This window comes from Copadichromis virginalis, linkage group LG16 (genome assembly GCF_057382275.1).
Source record: "Copadichromis virginalis isolate Kocher_CV1m ecotype Utaka linkage group LG16, C_Virginalis_male_GT1.1, whole genome shotgun sequence".
In the NCBI taxonomy this organism is placed as follows: domain Eukaryota; kingdom Metazoa; phylum Chordata; class Actinopteri; order Cichliformes; family Cichlidae; genus Copadichromis; species Copadichromis virginalis.
This window is the reverse complement of record NC_140633.1, coordinates 22,608,544-22,625,962: the sequence shown is the minus strand read 5'-3', so window position 1 is coordinate 22,625,962 and position 17,419 is coordinate 22,608,544. Positions and strand designations below refer to the sequence as shown.

General features: G+C 40.9%; 1 long non-coding RNA gene across 1 annotated transcript; it reads right to left on the bottom strand.

Annotated features, from left to right (window-relative positions):
• Positions 1-354: 354 nt before the first annotated feature.
• LOC146690763 (uncharacterized) lies at positions 355-16,178 on the bottom strand. The gene is made up of 3 exons (XR_014915483.1): positions 16,045-16,178; positions 3,902-3,964; positions 355-1,527 (listed from the first exon to the last, which is right to left on the bottom strand). It is a non-coding gene; the product is annotated as an uncharacterized LOC146690763 (long non-coding RNA).
• Between the last annotated feature and the right edge of the window lie 1,241 nt (positions 16,179-17,419).

Here is a 17,419-nt window from a genome sequence, read left to right as displayed (position 1 = left end):
CATGTTTTTAAAGCAAATGACAAAAGACACCACCCAGGTTGTTATCAGCACACATTTCAAAAGCTAGAATTTGTGATGGTACGGGGTGCATTAGTGAACACAGCATGAGTAACTTGCACATCTGTGAACCACCATTGATACAGGTTAGGAGCAACATATGCCAAGCAGACATCTTCTTCAAGGAAAGCTGCATTTATTCCAGCTAAGGAAATATTTCTTCTTCGAAAATCTCATTCAATATACATCAAGATAGATTCACTGGCCACTTGATTAGGGACACCTGTCCAACTGCTTGTTAATGCAACTATCTAATCAGCCAGTCGCATGCCAGCAATTCCATCAATGTTGGCATGTAGACATGGTCAAGATGACCTGCTGAAGTTCAAAGCAAATATCAGAATGGGGAAGAAAGGTGATTTAAGGGACTTTGAACATGTTATGGTTGTTGGTGCCAGATGGGCTTACTGGAGTATTTCAGAAACTGCTGATCTGGTGGGATTTTCCCACAAAACCATCTTTAGGGTTTACAGAAAATGTCCAGTAAGCTGCAGGTGAAAAGACCTTGTTGGTGACAGAGGTCAAAGAAGAATGTCCAGACTGCTTTGAGTGTATAGAAAGGCAACAGTAAGTCAAATAACCACTCATTGAAAGCAAGGTACACAGAAAAGCATCTCTGAATGCACAACGTGTCTAACATTGAGGCCGATGGGCTTCAGCGCCTGAAGACCACACCAGGTGCCACCCCTGTTAGCTGAGAACAGTACATTATCTCTAGAATTTGCACAGGCTTACCAACATTGGACATGGAAGACAGGAAAGTTTACAGCACCTTGCTGATGCCACAAGGAGTTAGCAGCTATCAGTGGCCAACTCTTTGTGATAGTAGCACTGACATATTTGTCACCAATTCTATTAATTTTTTCTCCCCTGATTAAGTCATAAAAGCAGCATGAGACTGAAAAGGGAGCATGAAACAGATTTTAATAGAACAAATTATATCTGCAGTGACTGGTCATAGAAACAAAAGCTTTTAAACCTCTGAGAACAGCATATTAATTAGCACCTGGAAATTTATTTATTTATTTAGTTATTTTATTTCATTTTTATTGTCTATGAAGATGTCGGTGTCAGTACACCGGGAAAAAACCTTGCACATGGCTCAGCAAACCAGATTGTTTACATAATGAATGTGCAGTATTTCATCCTGTGCGTGTGCTCCAAGGCTAAGCGCTCATTTCCACCCTTGATGATCACAGGCACCATTGATTGTAATGCTGACGAGCAGGCTAATACTGCCCGTGGCGTACAAAGGAATCTGGACATGTTTAAAGTTCTAACTTTCATGTTTTTTCATGCTGGTATGAAGGAGAATGCTGATGTTGGGGGCAGCTGGCTCTCATTAAGAAAACATGATGTCAAACAGAGGGGCTCGCTGGTGAAAGTCAAACGCTCTTCTGCTCCATCGTCGTTGTCATCTTTTGGCATATCCCAAAGACAGACAGACAGACAGATACTCCACCTGGTGAACTTAACACGTCAACACTGGTCAGTAAACTTTTACATACAGACCAGAAAAAAAAGAATAAGGCTGTTAAAAATTTACAGTCTAAAGTATAAAGCTAAAAGTCAGCATGTCTCAATATACAAAATAGTAATTTATGTTCTCCTCAACCTAATAGGTCATGTATTTTTAATTTTGTAATTTTCTTTCACTCTTTATGAGACATTTATAAAACATGCTTGACTAATTGCTTCATAAACATTTTAATACTTAATGAATAAACAATAAACACGTTTCAGCATAGAATCTTTTATCAAAGGTCTCTTAAGTTTTATAGTCCTTTTAGCAAAAGGCCTACTTTATTTTAATCTCTTTACTTATAATAGACCATAGTGTTGTGGTTTGCACAGTTGCCTAGCAGGCAAAAGATCACCAGTTTGTCTCTGGAAGGAGACTCAAATCCCTGTGGGGGTTGTGTCAGGAAGGGCATCCGGCATAAAAACCTCCCAGTTTAAACATACTGAGCTACCTGCTGTGGCAACCTACTGTGTATAAGGGAGCAGCTTAAATGTAATAGAAATTTTTTGTTGATTAGATAAAACATTTTTTATTAGTTGCTTACCCTCTCTTAATCCATAAACTCTACATGTGTAATTGTTTACAAGTCATGTCACTAAACTTTCCAATAAACTATCAAGTTTGCCCAAACATTAGCCTTATTTTCCCTAAACAAGTGAAGATATGAATGATGAATTACACTGTTAGCTAAAACTTGTGAAACCTTCATAAACTCATTAACAAGGCATGCAAGCAACACCCAGCGCTTTCATTTCTTCAGTTTACAACCCCAGTTAAGACTGACCATTTCCTGCACCTCAGCAAGCTTTGGAGGCACAGGCCGGTCTTGTTTGCCTCAGAGGGCGAGGACAGTGGTGAGCAGCTCAGGCTGATATATCTACAAAAGTTTCATTGTCATAGCAAAGAAGCCTTTGTTGGTGACTTCGATGGAAATATCTGGCACAGACTGTCTTCAACCTGCGCTGGGCGGATCTGGAATATTGCTGACGTCCTGGTCGTAAATCCCTTGTCTAAATGCACCATTACACGTGTGCTTTTTCAAGCCTGTTTGCAACATAAACAGTTCCGTTTGTGCTGAGGTGTTGAGTGGAGCCAAGATTTAGGTGAGCTGAGGGAGTTCTGTGATTCACTGTCAGGACGCTGTGCCTGCGCAGCCTGCAACACGTTTATGACGCTCAAGAGGGGCAAAAAAACATATGGGGTACATGTTAGGAAGGTTTTCACCGCATAGCTTAACAAGAGATGATCTCTCTTTTTCCACGCTTTGATGGTAAGTGCCTGTTAACCACGTCCCACCTTTGGGATAAATGACATTATCAGCTACTTAGCTGATACTTTTTGGGACGATCTGCTTTTCATCGCTTATAACGAAACCCTACGGCATGTTTTCCAAGCTCACTTTACTCCAGGACTCTTATATTAATGTGTGCTGCCTGGAACACACTCACGTGTTATTTTAGAGCTCGATTTTTTTGATTCCATATTATCCTACTCAACATAACTCAAGCCGAATCATCTGGCGAAACACCTCAAAGATACGACTCTTGCAAAACCACATGGATCGTCCCTGGAGTTTGACCCGCAGTTCACACATGAACACGCTGCGGTTGTCATTCATGCGTGCTAAAGAAAACAAACATGTTCCTTCTTTCAATTCATAAATAATTTACTGCTCCATATAATTTGTGCCATGTTTACCATCACTCCCTCCTCTCACATCTGGGATTGGATGATATTGCCAAAGATCTCGCTGAGCACAGTTCGTCTCTGCGCTCATCTCTTCTCATACTCTTAGCCCTTAAAAGCAAAGCTCCAAAGACAATGAAATATTGTGCAGATCTGATTGGAAACAGCCTCCATAATGTGAGTTTAGCAATCTCCTTATGTCATTCCACTTTTCAAATAGACCGTTTGAAACATCACAGTAATTTGATTAAAATGGATTGACAGCCTGGTGAGTTACTGTCAGTGAGCCAGTGGGAAAAGAGTGTTTCTGATTTCTCCTGAGGAGAATCCTTCACCTCCCCAGAAGTTCTTTTAATATAAGGGCAGTGCCTTTCATCTGCTCCTCGGAGCGAGGCTCTTAATGCGTTGCAGATTCTTTTCAACTCTGACAATCTTTTACCATCATCTTTTTAGTGGGTTTCTGCATAACATTTCAATTAATATCACATGAAAGTGAAAATATTACCCTGCAACGAAGTCAGTGTAATGTCTGATAATGAATACGCTCATTCCCATTCGTGGGAAAATAACCAGTGAAGAAACTGCAGAATTTCAAAGCAAAGTGTAGCCGATTATACTGTAAATGTATTTACTTACTTTGCAAAACATCAGAAGCTCTTCAGTATTTGCCTTCTTGCTTAGAAGAAACCGACTGAAAGCCTGGAAATAGTAAGAAACAATAAGAAAAGATATGATGATTAATGAGCTTAGCATTGATATATTAGCTCTGTTGCTAGCTACCTTGGCTAGCTTTTAACCTCGCTATCACTTTTTATGCTATGTTAGGATTAATATCTCCTTTCTTTTGCTTTACATATAGTTGCATTGATCCTTCTATTTAGCTCTTGACAACAAAGCGGGCAGGCGTATTCCCAAGATGTTTAACTATGGCTTTGATCAGTGTGTTTAGTCCAATGTTCCTCTGGTCATTGGTCCCACTGCTGTGTTGGCAAAGTCTGGCGTTCTCATTCCTATAAAACCAAAACAGCCATTTGTTACAGGATACAACGCTGTGATCTTTGATTAACCCAATTAGCATGAATAAAGATGAGGAAGTAACAATTTCTAAAGATAATACACAACGTAAACATGATGTTAACCAAGCACTGCCGTGGTTGCTGTAAAAATCCCAGTCCTCTGGCCTCTCGCTGCACGATCTGTCTTTCATAGACGACCGGCGCTGACTGCCAAGAACAGCACTCTGGCTGATGTGCCTGGCTCTTGTTAACAGAGGATAGGTTTGTGTCAAGCACAGCTTCTCAGCAGGCAGAGCCAGTTGTTGTTGTGGTTAAAAAAGATTGTGGGAGCATTGTGCAATCGCTCACTGACAGAGATGTCGGGCCGCTATAAATGACACACCTCCGACCAACTGATCCTCTGCCAGCGTGACTCATCTTTTTCTCATGGTGGAGGCCTGACAGAATGCCTTTGAACAGGTGTCCAAAGCTGTTGTTTTCCTTTCTCATCACTATCATCATCATTTTTTTTTACATTGTTATTTGTGTATCTGATTTCATCTCCTTTCTCTGTATCCACACACACCCACGCACGAAAACAGTTTCAATTGAACTTTTCGAATAAAAAAGAAACACTGCTAGCCCTCAGTATTTATCATGGCTGAAATGTGCTTGGAGACAAAGTGCCTTTGAATTTGAGCCTATTCAACATACTTCATGAAAAAATATTGAATTAGATGTTTCATACCGCCTACAGTTTTTTTTTCGCAAGACAACGGGGGTTATATTTCCTTATTGGGATTATTCCTCTGTATTCTGATCCTTATTCAATGTACTTGGACTTTCTTCCAAGCTCAGTGTCACTGAATAACTATCCAGCAACTTTTCACTCTTGAAAGTCTGCCAGCCATTGAGGGGCTGTTTTTAATTGACTGATCGTCCACATGGTTGGAATATTCACGGGCATTGCCACGGGCAAAATTTCTTCTCATCAGAAGCTGCTGGTTGAGCATCTCAGATCTGAAGCCAGTAATTGAATAGATGGGGTTTTGATTGATGCTTAGAGGAAGTCCCTTTCCTATTTAAATATTCATGGATTTGTAGCCTAAGGGTGAGACGGGAATCCAAAGCAAACCTGTGCACAACAATAGCAGCTCAGAGTTCCTTCTGTCTGCTTCTCATTACAGTAAACACACTTTAGAGCTACCATCCCTCTCCACATTCCTGCTCTCCGCTCCAGTGGGCTCCACCTAACAGAAGGTATTTGGCCTCTGAAGGCAAATCTAAATGTGCAGGATAAATTTTTTTTTTTAAAAGACAAATTACCCATCATCTTATTATTTCACCACATAAATATCCCCAGAAAAACATGTATCATTCAATTTACTGAATTTCACAAGACACAATGCTTTGGTTTTTTTTTCTAGCAGAGCTTAGATTAAAAGTGACCATAATGCTGCAACGGCTGAAACATGCAATTCATGTTAAAGGTGTTTCCTTTGGCGCCATGTCTCTACTGCTAATGCACTCTTGGTCTCTGATTCCCAGTCAAGTCAATCAGATCATGCATGTTCCCTCCACAGCACAAACTGCCATGGACTCCCTGCGCCAAAAGTATCTCTTACCATGAACCATCCGCACACAAAAAAAAGCCGCATTATTCATGATTCAATCTGTGGTTTGGAACAAATCTCCACTGTTATAACACAGGAGGAATAGCTTTAACAAATTGTAACAACCTGTATTAGCATTTGATGGCATCCAAAAGATACATATTTTTCTTCTTGCCTGTGGTGCTATTTATACATCTACGGATGAATGTGGTGTGAGTTTCTCAGTTATTAAGCTGTGGAAGATTTGATCAAGATTTACATGCATAAACCAGCAAAAGAAAACAACCAAACAAATAAAAGTAATCCACAAACCTTGTTGCTGGTGGTTTAATGTAGGCTATCAAACTACACCAGCCAACCATAGCACAGTGCAGAAGGAAGCACATGTACCCATGACAAGACGCCTGTGCTAATGACAGCGTGACAGGATGTAACATTTAATGGTATCCCCCTGAGGTTAGATGTCATTTTAGCACCACACTTTCTTTTCTTGGTGGGTGTACATTACTGTGCAAAAGTCTTGAGCCACCCCGAATTTCTTTATATTTTGCTTCTAAAAATGCCATAGATTACACAGTTTGAGCAGGATAGTACTTTTGCACCAGTATCATGAGTCCCAAAGAGCTATTAGCTAAAAACTTTGCATATCTCAACATGTTGTGCAATGTGTCCTCAAAAAATCAGAGGAAGCTAAACAAGAAAATTTGTATTCCTAAAAATAAAACATCTATATCAAAGTAGTCATACAGGACCTGGACTATTTAAGTTCTTCAGCCCATCCATCTACTGTTTGCTGAGGACTCATTAGACATGATCTCAGTAGAGGGGATGCTGAGGTATGCCAAATTACACAAGAACTGGACAGAAAATCAGTCACAACAGTTCTTTTGGAGGGGGGATGTTTGGAGGTCAGGAAAGAGGTACAACATTGAGTGCTTACATTCATGGTTTGGAACTGGATTTCAACCAGAGTTGGGGACCTTGTCAAAATTAATGTTATTATGAACACAGAGAAGTAGGATCACATTTTGATCCACCCTGCAATACCACCTGGAAAGGGTCTCATTGGCAATAACTTCATTTTTCAGCATGACAATGATCCCAAACACACTTCAAATGCAGGAAAAGCATACCTGGATCAAAAAACACACAATATAACACTATCAGAGCCTGGACCAAACACTATTATTATTATTATTGTTGAAGTAGTGTGGGGTCAAGGCAGCCAGCATTCAAAGTAAAGCTTTGAAATGCCCTTCAAAGACCCGAGAGAACTATTTCTGAAGGCTATTTAAAGAAATGACAAGAAAGCTTACCTAAGAGAGATCCGGCTGTGTTGAAGAATAAAGCTGGTCATACCAAATATTGACTTTCAAGCTCTTTAGAATTGTGCAAACTTTTGCCTTAAATACCGTATTTCCATGTATGTTTGGCCACATTTCAGTGAAACACTGCACTTGCTTCCCATTTTCTAGCAAAATATTTTTTTTAAATGAGGGGTTGCTCAAGACTTTTACACAACACTGTATTTTTAGAACTTACACCAGACAAAAATAAAAACTGGAATTTGCGAGCTGTCTCCTAAGCATACTTGTGTAATCTAATTTCAAACTGAAACAGATAAAATAATGTTCAAAAGAAATCAGATATATTATTATTCAGCAGGTGTCCTGCAAAATATTGGTGTTAAAACGGATAACGATCAAACACTGTTTATCATTTCATCCCAAGCAATCTCAGAAAAACATTATCAGAGGTAAAATTACAAATTTCAGTATCACAGCACTCAAACCATTAACCAACCATCCTCAAAATATGAGCTGCCAACAAATCAAGACTGTCTTTCCAAGAAAACATCTCCTGACCTAAAAAAAAGATGCCTTATTAGTCCAGTAAAATCCCAGCACATTGTCACGTGCAGAATACTGGGTGTCTTGCATATTTTAATTGCTCGTATTAAATTGGGTCTATGACTGTCAGCTTGCAGCGATATAAAAATACACCACAGTCTAGCGAGATTCTGAAAAGTAGAAGGAAAAAAAAATAAAAGTCAGTTGGAAATAAATCCACCGACTTATAAGCCAACAAACACAGACACAATCTGGGTTGGAGTGAAAGAAGCCCTCGTTGGGAAAACAAGGGGCCATGAATTGTCTGCAGAAGTGTTTTCTGCATGGAATATCTCTTTTCTTTTCACAAACACATTTTCATTCGAGGATTTAATTAAGTGGGTTCGTTTGAGGAGTACTGGGACGCAGCAGAATAATAAAAGCTCTGTCGTACGGCCAAGAGTCAAACAGCATGCTGCTAAATAAACTTCTCACATTTCTGTCATCTAACTTTTCCTTTTTTCGCCATTATGTATAGTTTGTCTGTCTGATGACTTCTGTAGATATTTTATTTTTTAATGGTCTTTTTTTCTCTCACTGTGCCTGTGCCTTAGCCTAGCATGACAAGTAAGATCAGTGAAAAATGTCACTTGACTACCAGCTGCAGCTTTGAAGTTAGAGACAAAGTGATATGAAACATAATATCCCCAGGGTCCCATTTAGTATTTGGCACAATAAACATTTGCCAAGTCCAATTGTGTGTGACTGATTCTGCTCATATAGGTCTGGCAAAAGAGTCAGTAGTATTATAATTAAAATGACAGGTATTCAGGGAGATGAGTAGGTCTTTGAGGAGTAGGGATGATTTCATTGTTCAGTCTCACTGACTCCAGAGAGCACAGATTGCATTGCACACACCACAGAGACTATATTACAGTAAAGCAAGTCATGCTGTCGAACAAAATAAAATAAAGAGACATAATGAATTGGACTTCTTTTACATTTTTTTGCCTCCTGTTTATGAAATCATTCTATTATTTTCACAACATATTTCCTCCTTTTCCCCCCAGAAAATAATCACCACAAGGTCTTTTTTGGAACTGTTCTGGAGATGTAAATCATACAAGATCTTCATCAGCAGAGTTGTCGTGGAATTGCAGCTGTGCAAATTCTCGTTTTCCCCACTAGAATACAATTTAAATCAGAGGTGTGCGCATGGAGGAAAAAATGCATCATAAAACATAATACATTTTATTTGAGCTGGGTAGAAAGCATCAGAACAATTCGATTTTATCATTAAATCTAGATATGAAAAGGAGAAAATGAAGTAAGACATTTCATCAAGCCTTATCTTAGCGTGATAATGACAAACTTGCTTCTTGGAATTTAGAGTTTGGAGTTCTCCTCCAAGAAAAGAAAAAAGAAGAAAAATCGTTCTTGTGACTGAGCACATTTTTTAATCATTCTCCAAAGCCCACGCTTCAGCCACTTATTATATCACAGCTAAAATGTTCTGATTTATTACATCTTCGAATTTCACAATCTGAGGACAAATTGGTCTCCTCAAAAATGCATGAACATGGCTGAGAAGCACCACATGAGATGAAAATGCATTCCCGATGTTGCAACATGAGAGAATGCGGGCACGATGGTGTCACTGCTGATTAGAGGAGATGGCATGTTTTACGACCTGCAATACTGTTACTAATTAGCGGACACTTGATATGGTGCGTTTCATTAGAGGGAGACACAAGCTCTGAAACCCACAGTGTCATTTCTGTCGGTTCAGTTGCTGTAGCTCAAGGTGAAAGAGACACATGGCCCACAGAGTAAATGGGATAAGCATCTCTTCTAACAAGAGGAACAAAAGCGTTGGGAGACGGAATAAGCCTTCATGGCAAAACACTCATAAAGAGGCATGAACTGGCAAGTCCTCGATCTCCACATCTTGAGAAATAATCACTCCCTTCTGGATGTGTTTATGAGGGCAGAGGGGCCTGTGCTATGACGCCTGTACAATATACTGAAGAAGAAGCATGCAATGCAGCTGATCTGAGCCTTGGACTCCTGCAAAAGGGCATGCCTGAAGTGACACTGTGCTGTTGTTTTTGACAGACATGATTTCTGTGTTATGTCACAGAGATGAATGCATTTACAGTCTACTAAAGGGTGAAGGCAAAATAATTACAGTGAGCCAGTGTGTGAATAAACCAAAAGCACCATGCACTGTTTCACTTTACAGCTATAGCTTTGTAACAGTAGGTGTCCACATTTTTTTAGTACAAATACAAAGAGAGAGAGAGCGAGAAATGAAGGAAGCAGGTATAGTAGTGGCCAGAGTTTACATCTGCTTATCGTGGGCAAACATCTCATGGTAATTTGGGGCTTTTACTGATTTCTTTGAACTGCTGTCTTTCCAGTGTGGGATGATTGTACAGCACACACCTTTAATGGCATTAAAAACACAAACTGGGTGCACAGGTTTGAATTTTTTGAGGGAATTTTCTCTGATCCACACTGGATCAAAAGTATACATACAGACTCAAATATATACATACCCTCATATAAATGTTTTAATAAGTGATGCTGAAAGATCTACAAAAATGTTCAATTTGGCAAGGCCAAGGCCTATTAACTTCTCATTATTGATCATGATTGACTACAACTGGTAGTTTCTTTCTTTAATACAAAACTAATTTATTTTGTAGCATTCATTGAATTGACCAATAATCAGAACAATAGGAAAGGAAGGAACTCAGGAAGGTTATTTAGATAGGTCACCACTTTTCCAAGGTACCACTTTTCCAAGAAGCCACAAACTAAGAGGAAATCGGATGTTCAGGAAAAACCCAGAAACCCCAAAGCTCAAGCCTGCCATGAACTGCAACTGCTGGAACACCAGCATCGCTGTCACCAGTGACATTGCTGTGGACTAAGACGGTGCTGACCAAGAAAGAATCCCCTGCTGCCCACATAGATGAAATAGATGAGGCCATAAATGAAACAAATATTGAGCTATATGGCTACAATGACAAAAGGTTTGCTGGATGAGTAAAAGTGAGACTTTCACACCTGAGAATGCTGTAAAACATGGTGGTGGTACCATCATGCCCCGGGTCTGATTCCCTACCTGTGGGACTGGTACGCAAAGTGGATGGAATAATGAAGAAGTGGGGCTATCTCCAAATTCTTCAACAGCTAAAAAGCTGAAACTTGAACAGAGTTGGGTGTTCCAACAGGACAGTGATGCCAAACACTCAAAACTCAAAACAGGTTTTGGAATGTATAAAACAGGCTAATATCAAAGAGTGATCAAATATTCAGAAGTTTGTTCACGGCTACTAAAAGCATCTGGTTGAGGTGCAACTTGCTAAGGGACATTTTACCTGCTATTAGTGGATGTGTTTGAACCCTGTCTGGATTAGAGAAGATTTTAAGTCACTGAAGATCTATGCTGTACAAGTATTCCACCCTGGGAGAAGAAAAAAGTCTAATGGAATCACTAATAGCTTCAAAATTATCATGACATCCATCCCTGTGATGAGTTAATGAAAACAACTTTAAATTTGCACAAAAAAATCATATCCAAGATTTGCAGTAAAAGAAAAAAAAACATATTTGTCCCTTGGCACATACTTATTGTTAAGTCCAAGGAAAAGAAGAGGTGAGTTGAGTCCAGCTCCTCTGTGACTGCAGCAGATTCCAGTGAAAGCTCTGATTCAAATGACTAGAGCTTTGCTCAGGGTCATGGATTCTGGACATCAAGCTGCATGCAATCACCGCTTAAAACAGCACCAAACACATGTTTTTCTAAAGGAGACCAGTGACAGGTAGAAAATTTTCAATCAGGGTCCCCAGACTGAAGCAAGGTTCTAGAAAAGAGTATATTTGTAAAATTAGCAAAAGGGTAGGAAAATTTAAATTGTAAGCCCCAGTTCTTGGCAATGCTGAACTATATTTTATAAATAGCAGCATTATTGTTTTGCTGCTATTGTGGCAATTTTTCATGTCTTTGTTCCATTCTCTTTTTTGGTCATTTTCCATGTTTTTCCCTTGTTTGTCTTCATTTGATTGACTTTCCAACAAGAAGCTTCAAGTGCCACTTCAAACAGACGTATGCCTGTTTGGTCATCCATCCATGATACTAATAAAACAACTACCGTGCCATCTCCTCCTTCATCGCTTAAAACAGAGAGGGAGACAGCACCACAATGCTGTGGAATGTTGGGATTAAAACCACAATCTGTTGACTTTACAATGAAATTATATGGACACAGATTTTCAAAGCATGACATGTTGCAAAACAAGAAAGAATCTGTAAAATACTTCAGCGGGTATGAGGTATGTCATGTGAGCAGCAGTTACCACAGGATTAGGAGAGGGTGGATTTATTCTCCAGTGGAGGTTAGAATAATTCCTTGTCAAATCCAGGGATGTGTATATTTTGTCCACCCTTTCTAAAACAGCTCGTTCAAGCTGATGGATATGGTAAGAGCGCATGACATGCAGAGGATTTTCTATTCTCTTTTATGATCGCTATGGCATTGTTTTCCATCTGAGCCCCTCTCAGCCTCTAGGGAAGCCAGGCATGTGTTTATTTGTCAGGAGCCCATTTGTAATAGATCCATATTTCAAAACAAAAGCAACCCATCAAAGTGTTTATTTTAATCGGTACGTCCTAGTCAGGAAAGCAATCGTGTTACAATGAGGAAATGAGTTTTGAAACATGAAAGAACAAAAGAAAAGTAAGGATTTTCTGACACCTGATACAGTGGAATATGAATTAGGATCCATTTAGGGGATAACTGGCTCATATAAAAACAAGTATAACTGATTAGTCTGTATCCAGACTGGTTTTAGGAATTGAAGCCTCCATACATGATATGAAGATTACTTTTTAATTTACTTTTCTTGCAGTCGGATTTACGTTTGGATCAGGAGAATTCCTCTGAGAATTTGATCAGAAGAGTTGCATTAACCTTGTTCTAGACGAGGAGGGCTTTACGTGCTGCTGCCAGCTTGTTAAAAAGTGAGGGAGAATGTCAAGGAAAGGAACACGTGGATATACTATTCCCAGTGGAACCGCCCAGACTTTAAGAGACGAATGTGCTCCATTTTTTTTATTAATGGCTTTTGCTATCAATATATTTTTATTAAATATGAAAAGTTCTCTAACAAACAGTGCCAGTGACCTGAAATGCCATAAAATTTCCTGGAACACAACTCGGAAGTGAAATAAAACTGTGTTTGCTATTGCTGGTTCAGAGTCTGTGCTGTTGTTCAAAGGTGTCTTTGACTTCGTTACCTGAACTGGTGCCAAAGCAAAGCTAAGATTTTGATTTATTTCCTACATATGACCTTTGCATAATATATTAAAGGGCTGTTACAAATAGATCTTCCATTTTAGCCAACGTTACGCAAGTGGAGCAACAGCAGAGCCCGAATGGAAGCTGGGGCAGGACGCCACACTATGTACTGTAATGGAATCCAGGTTATGACCTATTTTTGTTTATATTCACCTTTGCATGCCATGTCTGCAGCAGTTCCTTTGCTGACATTTATGAGGCCTGTGATGAATGTGAATGGCTGTTGCAACTTTTGTCTTCTGCTGAGAAGGGCCTAATGTTAGTCTGTCTAGTGTCTGTACCAACCACAAAGCAGCCTGACCTGTGCAAACCTGGGGACTAGGCATCCAGATTTCCATCTCCAGCTGCCTTGTAGAACCACAGGACTACTTCCTCCACTTAGTTTCCTAATTTATCAGCCACCCCCTCCCTCATCACACACAGTGATCCCCATAACCAAAACCTCTCCTTTGATATTGAAAAACCAGAGTTCGTCACTTCCCCCACTTCCTATCACACTGAGGCAAATGACATTGACGGTAATTATTTGCCGTGTGAAGGTGTTCTCTCGAGTTACTTCTGATCTGACTTTAATCGGAATCTAAAGGTGTGATCGCAAACAGGCCGAGAATGAGCCAAAATTTCACAGGGATATCTGTGGAACTCATTTATGCTGGTGCCTGGACTTTGCTTCGAGGTGTGGATGGGAAACGAGAAATAACATTTAGCGGCTGCAGCTGAGAGTAGATCTATCACTCTGCCAACTGTGCTCTCTCATCCCTCCTTGGGCTCGGATGAGAGCTTTAACCTTGAGGGCAAGGCGGTGGTGAACATATGCAAGTAATTTGTACAGAATAAATAACAGGATGATCTTTTGACAGTCAGCGCAGCCGCTCTGGGCTTTATTATTGGCACACAGCTCTCTGGGGACAACAGTGCCAAGCTTCGAGGTGTCACTATGGAGACCTGGAGCTGCTTTTGATACTCATTACAGCTTAAGTGCTTAGTGGATGGAGCTCACACATCACTATATCATCGCAGGTTTTGCCAAAAAGAAATTTATATACAGAATTGTTATTAATAAGAGTTGATAATAAAAAACCCCCAATATGATTTAGAGGTTCTTTTACCGTACAGAGGTTAAAACATACGTGTGAAAATGCTCACTCAGTTAAACAAGACTTGACATTCACACACCATTACATATGATGGGTGGGGAGCTATTTGGGAAATGTCTAATACCATGTGAGAAGTGGATCAGTGGAAACAAACATCTCTTTCCTCCCCCACCTTTTTTTTCCATTGATTGAATCATTCCTCTCGGCTATCAAAGCCAAGCGAAAATCTCATAGAAAGATAAACCTTAACACCAGATCAGTCATTCTCGTCACCGCGTTGGATGACCTCGCCAGCGCAGGTACAGATTATGGATCGGCTCATTTCCCGTATATGAGGCAAAAAACAGATGGATTGCATATTAAAAGACTTTAGACGTGCCAGTGGTCATTTATAAAAGCTTAAAAAGTGGGTTGGAGGTGACATTCTTTCAGGAAGGAGAAAGATTTAAAATGGCATGATTTCCCAAAGGCCTCAGTAACCAAATCTCACTTGGAGAGAAAACTCGGAGTGAAATATAACCATCATAGATTTGTGTGATTTGTTCTGTGTATGGATTCAGAAAAGTTCGGATCAGCGAGGGGTCTGTGCAATAAAACCTCAGCGTAGCTCAGGGTTGAGATTCTCATTGGATAATGTTGGCTACGGAGGACAAAAAAATAGCCCATTAGATAATTTAATTACCTGGACAATGGATGCATGAGTGTTTGCGATTAAATGCTCAATTCAGCCAGCATTTTGAATATTGATATGGATGTAATTCTTGCTGGAACCTCGCTCTGGCTCAGCGGTTGGAATGAAAACATTGCCTGATGCTTTACAGAGATTAATAACAACCACCACCGCACATTTACACTGGATAGATGGGAGAAGAACATTTTATCAGACATCTGTTCAACCCAACCAATCGGAGACACTTGGACCTGAAGCTCCCTCGCAGAACCAAATAAAGCCGTGAATTGTTGCTAACACTGAACAGTGACTCGTGGTGGACTGTCATCCAAGAATACCACATAAAACCAAATCATTCATATAAAGCTCTGCTGTCCCTGCGGCTTTGAGCTGGGCCTTCAGAGCTTATAAAGGGGATAGCAAAGCCCTTTAAGAGACTTTGTTGCCTCTGGGGTTAAGGTAACAGCTAATTGTTCTGCTCGGGTTCTGAAGATATTCGCAATGAGCTCATGAATCGAGCATGTAACTTATGCATCAAGCCACATCCTCTCATTCTTCTCATGCAGCATGCACCCTGTGATTTATGGCTGGACAGTGGCCTGTAGAGGTGTTGGATTCAATGAAATACAAGGGAGAACATCTGGAAAGCCCATTAGCTCCAAATCACAGCTTCAGCCACTTTGATAGTGAGATGCAAGCCTGGAATGGACATGCTGGTGCGCACTGAGGGACACTGAGGATTTCTCATCGAACAGACATGAGAAGAGAGGGTTGTTCATATTTTAAGTAGCTCAATATTAATGGTCCTACTTAAAGCACCAGGTGAGCTAACAAGAGCCTTAAATGAGCCTCTTCCATGTGTTCCTAATGTCTCCCAGATGTGGAGTACTTCAGTCCTGTTGGCGTCCTTGGTTGGAAGCAAGAGCGCCTCCTAATCTGAAAAATGAAAAGGCCTTGATAGGATAAAGAATCCATTCTAAAGCTGCGTGACACAGCCAGTGTTACACAAGTCATTCTAGTCAAGGATAATTGGGTAAGGAGAGCATCGGCAGGGTGTGTCTGAACAAGGTACCTCTGCCTCCACTCATCTCAGGCCCGACATAAGACCGTGGGGAGGTGTGTTGAAATACAACCCTGTCACCATTCATCCTCACCCCCTCGGTGCAACAATGACTCGCATGCAGTCTGCTTTTCATTTAAGGGAATTACCTTTGGGAGGCCAGAAGACGTCTTCAAACTTGCTCTGTGTGTGTTCTTCTCATCCCTGCAGAGCTGTCTCATTAACACAGGCTTGGTTTAGCGTAGCCATCTCTGTCCTGCTGAAGCCTGCAGCCTGCCGAATGGAAGCTGAATGTAATGACTCACACACAGACACACACACTCACATTATAAAGATCCTGCACACCCTCCCCGGTTACAGCAGCACTCCTCCGGTCGTTGCAGCTTACACTGCCAGCCTCTCAAACGAGAGGACTGTGATACTGAGGCCACTTAAGGCTGAGAGTGAGAGAACAGAAGAGGCAGGAGGGAGAGCCGGGTGTTGTGTGAAGTAAAAAGAGTAGCACTGGATTAGTCTAAATTATGACTTTCATGAGATTTTGCGATGATGTGCGCAGCTTACCTAATGAGGTTTTTGACACGGTACATAAGTTCTTATTGCTTTGCAGTCTGAAGTCTGACCTGTTGTCTTAACTTCAGTTTGGAGTGGAACAGCTATTACTCTTTTCCTGTGTAAAACTTGTTTTACTGCCGCTGAAAAAGCCCTAATTAGTCAATCATCAGTAGGGTGGCTACTTCCTTAAGAGCACTTAAGAGTTCAGGCGTCGTCTCACCGGGGTGTGGCTCATATCATTTACATTTCATTAAAGCATGCTGCGAGACGTCACCGATTTCTCCAGTAAACCGTGAGTTTCCATGAAGCAAGCACATGGGTGGGTTTGGGGTGTGTGTGTGTGGGGGGGGGGGGGGGGGGGGAGGGGGGGGGGAACGTGTCACCCATCAGGAGCTGTCAGAGGATAGAATCCAGATCCTTGGCCAGGAGAGGCCAGGCCAGCCAGCTGTCACCTCGCTGACACTGGCTGAGACCATCCATCTGGCTGAGAGAGGCCCACCATGGGTGGGTGGAGAGAAACTCACCAGATCCCAGACTGTATGCACATGAAGGTAGGAATGTACACATACAAGCAGACATTTTTTGTTAGCGCACAGACACGGGGACAAACATTTAAGGGCATTCATGCAAGCGCTCTTCTACGCGTGCACGCCTACGGGAACTTGCACAATGTGGCAGAGCTATTTTGAGTAATCACCAGCCACCAGCGCAATCTGTGCTGCTGTCCACATGAATCACTCCCTCACAGACAGATCCAGGAAATAGACGTGACACGCTGCCATCAAGCTGAACAGAGACAAATAAACAATTATAACATGTAGCGCTCACTTTCACATACAGCAACACCCTGTATCAGAGAGTGATTTTCAACAACAGGAGGTTGTTTTTTTTTTTTGTTCTGCACACCTATGCATCATTATAGCTTACTTTAAAGCTCCTCTGCTGGCGGTAATGATTGAACGAGTGGCAAGC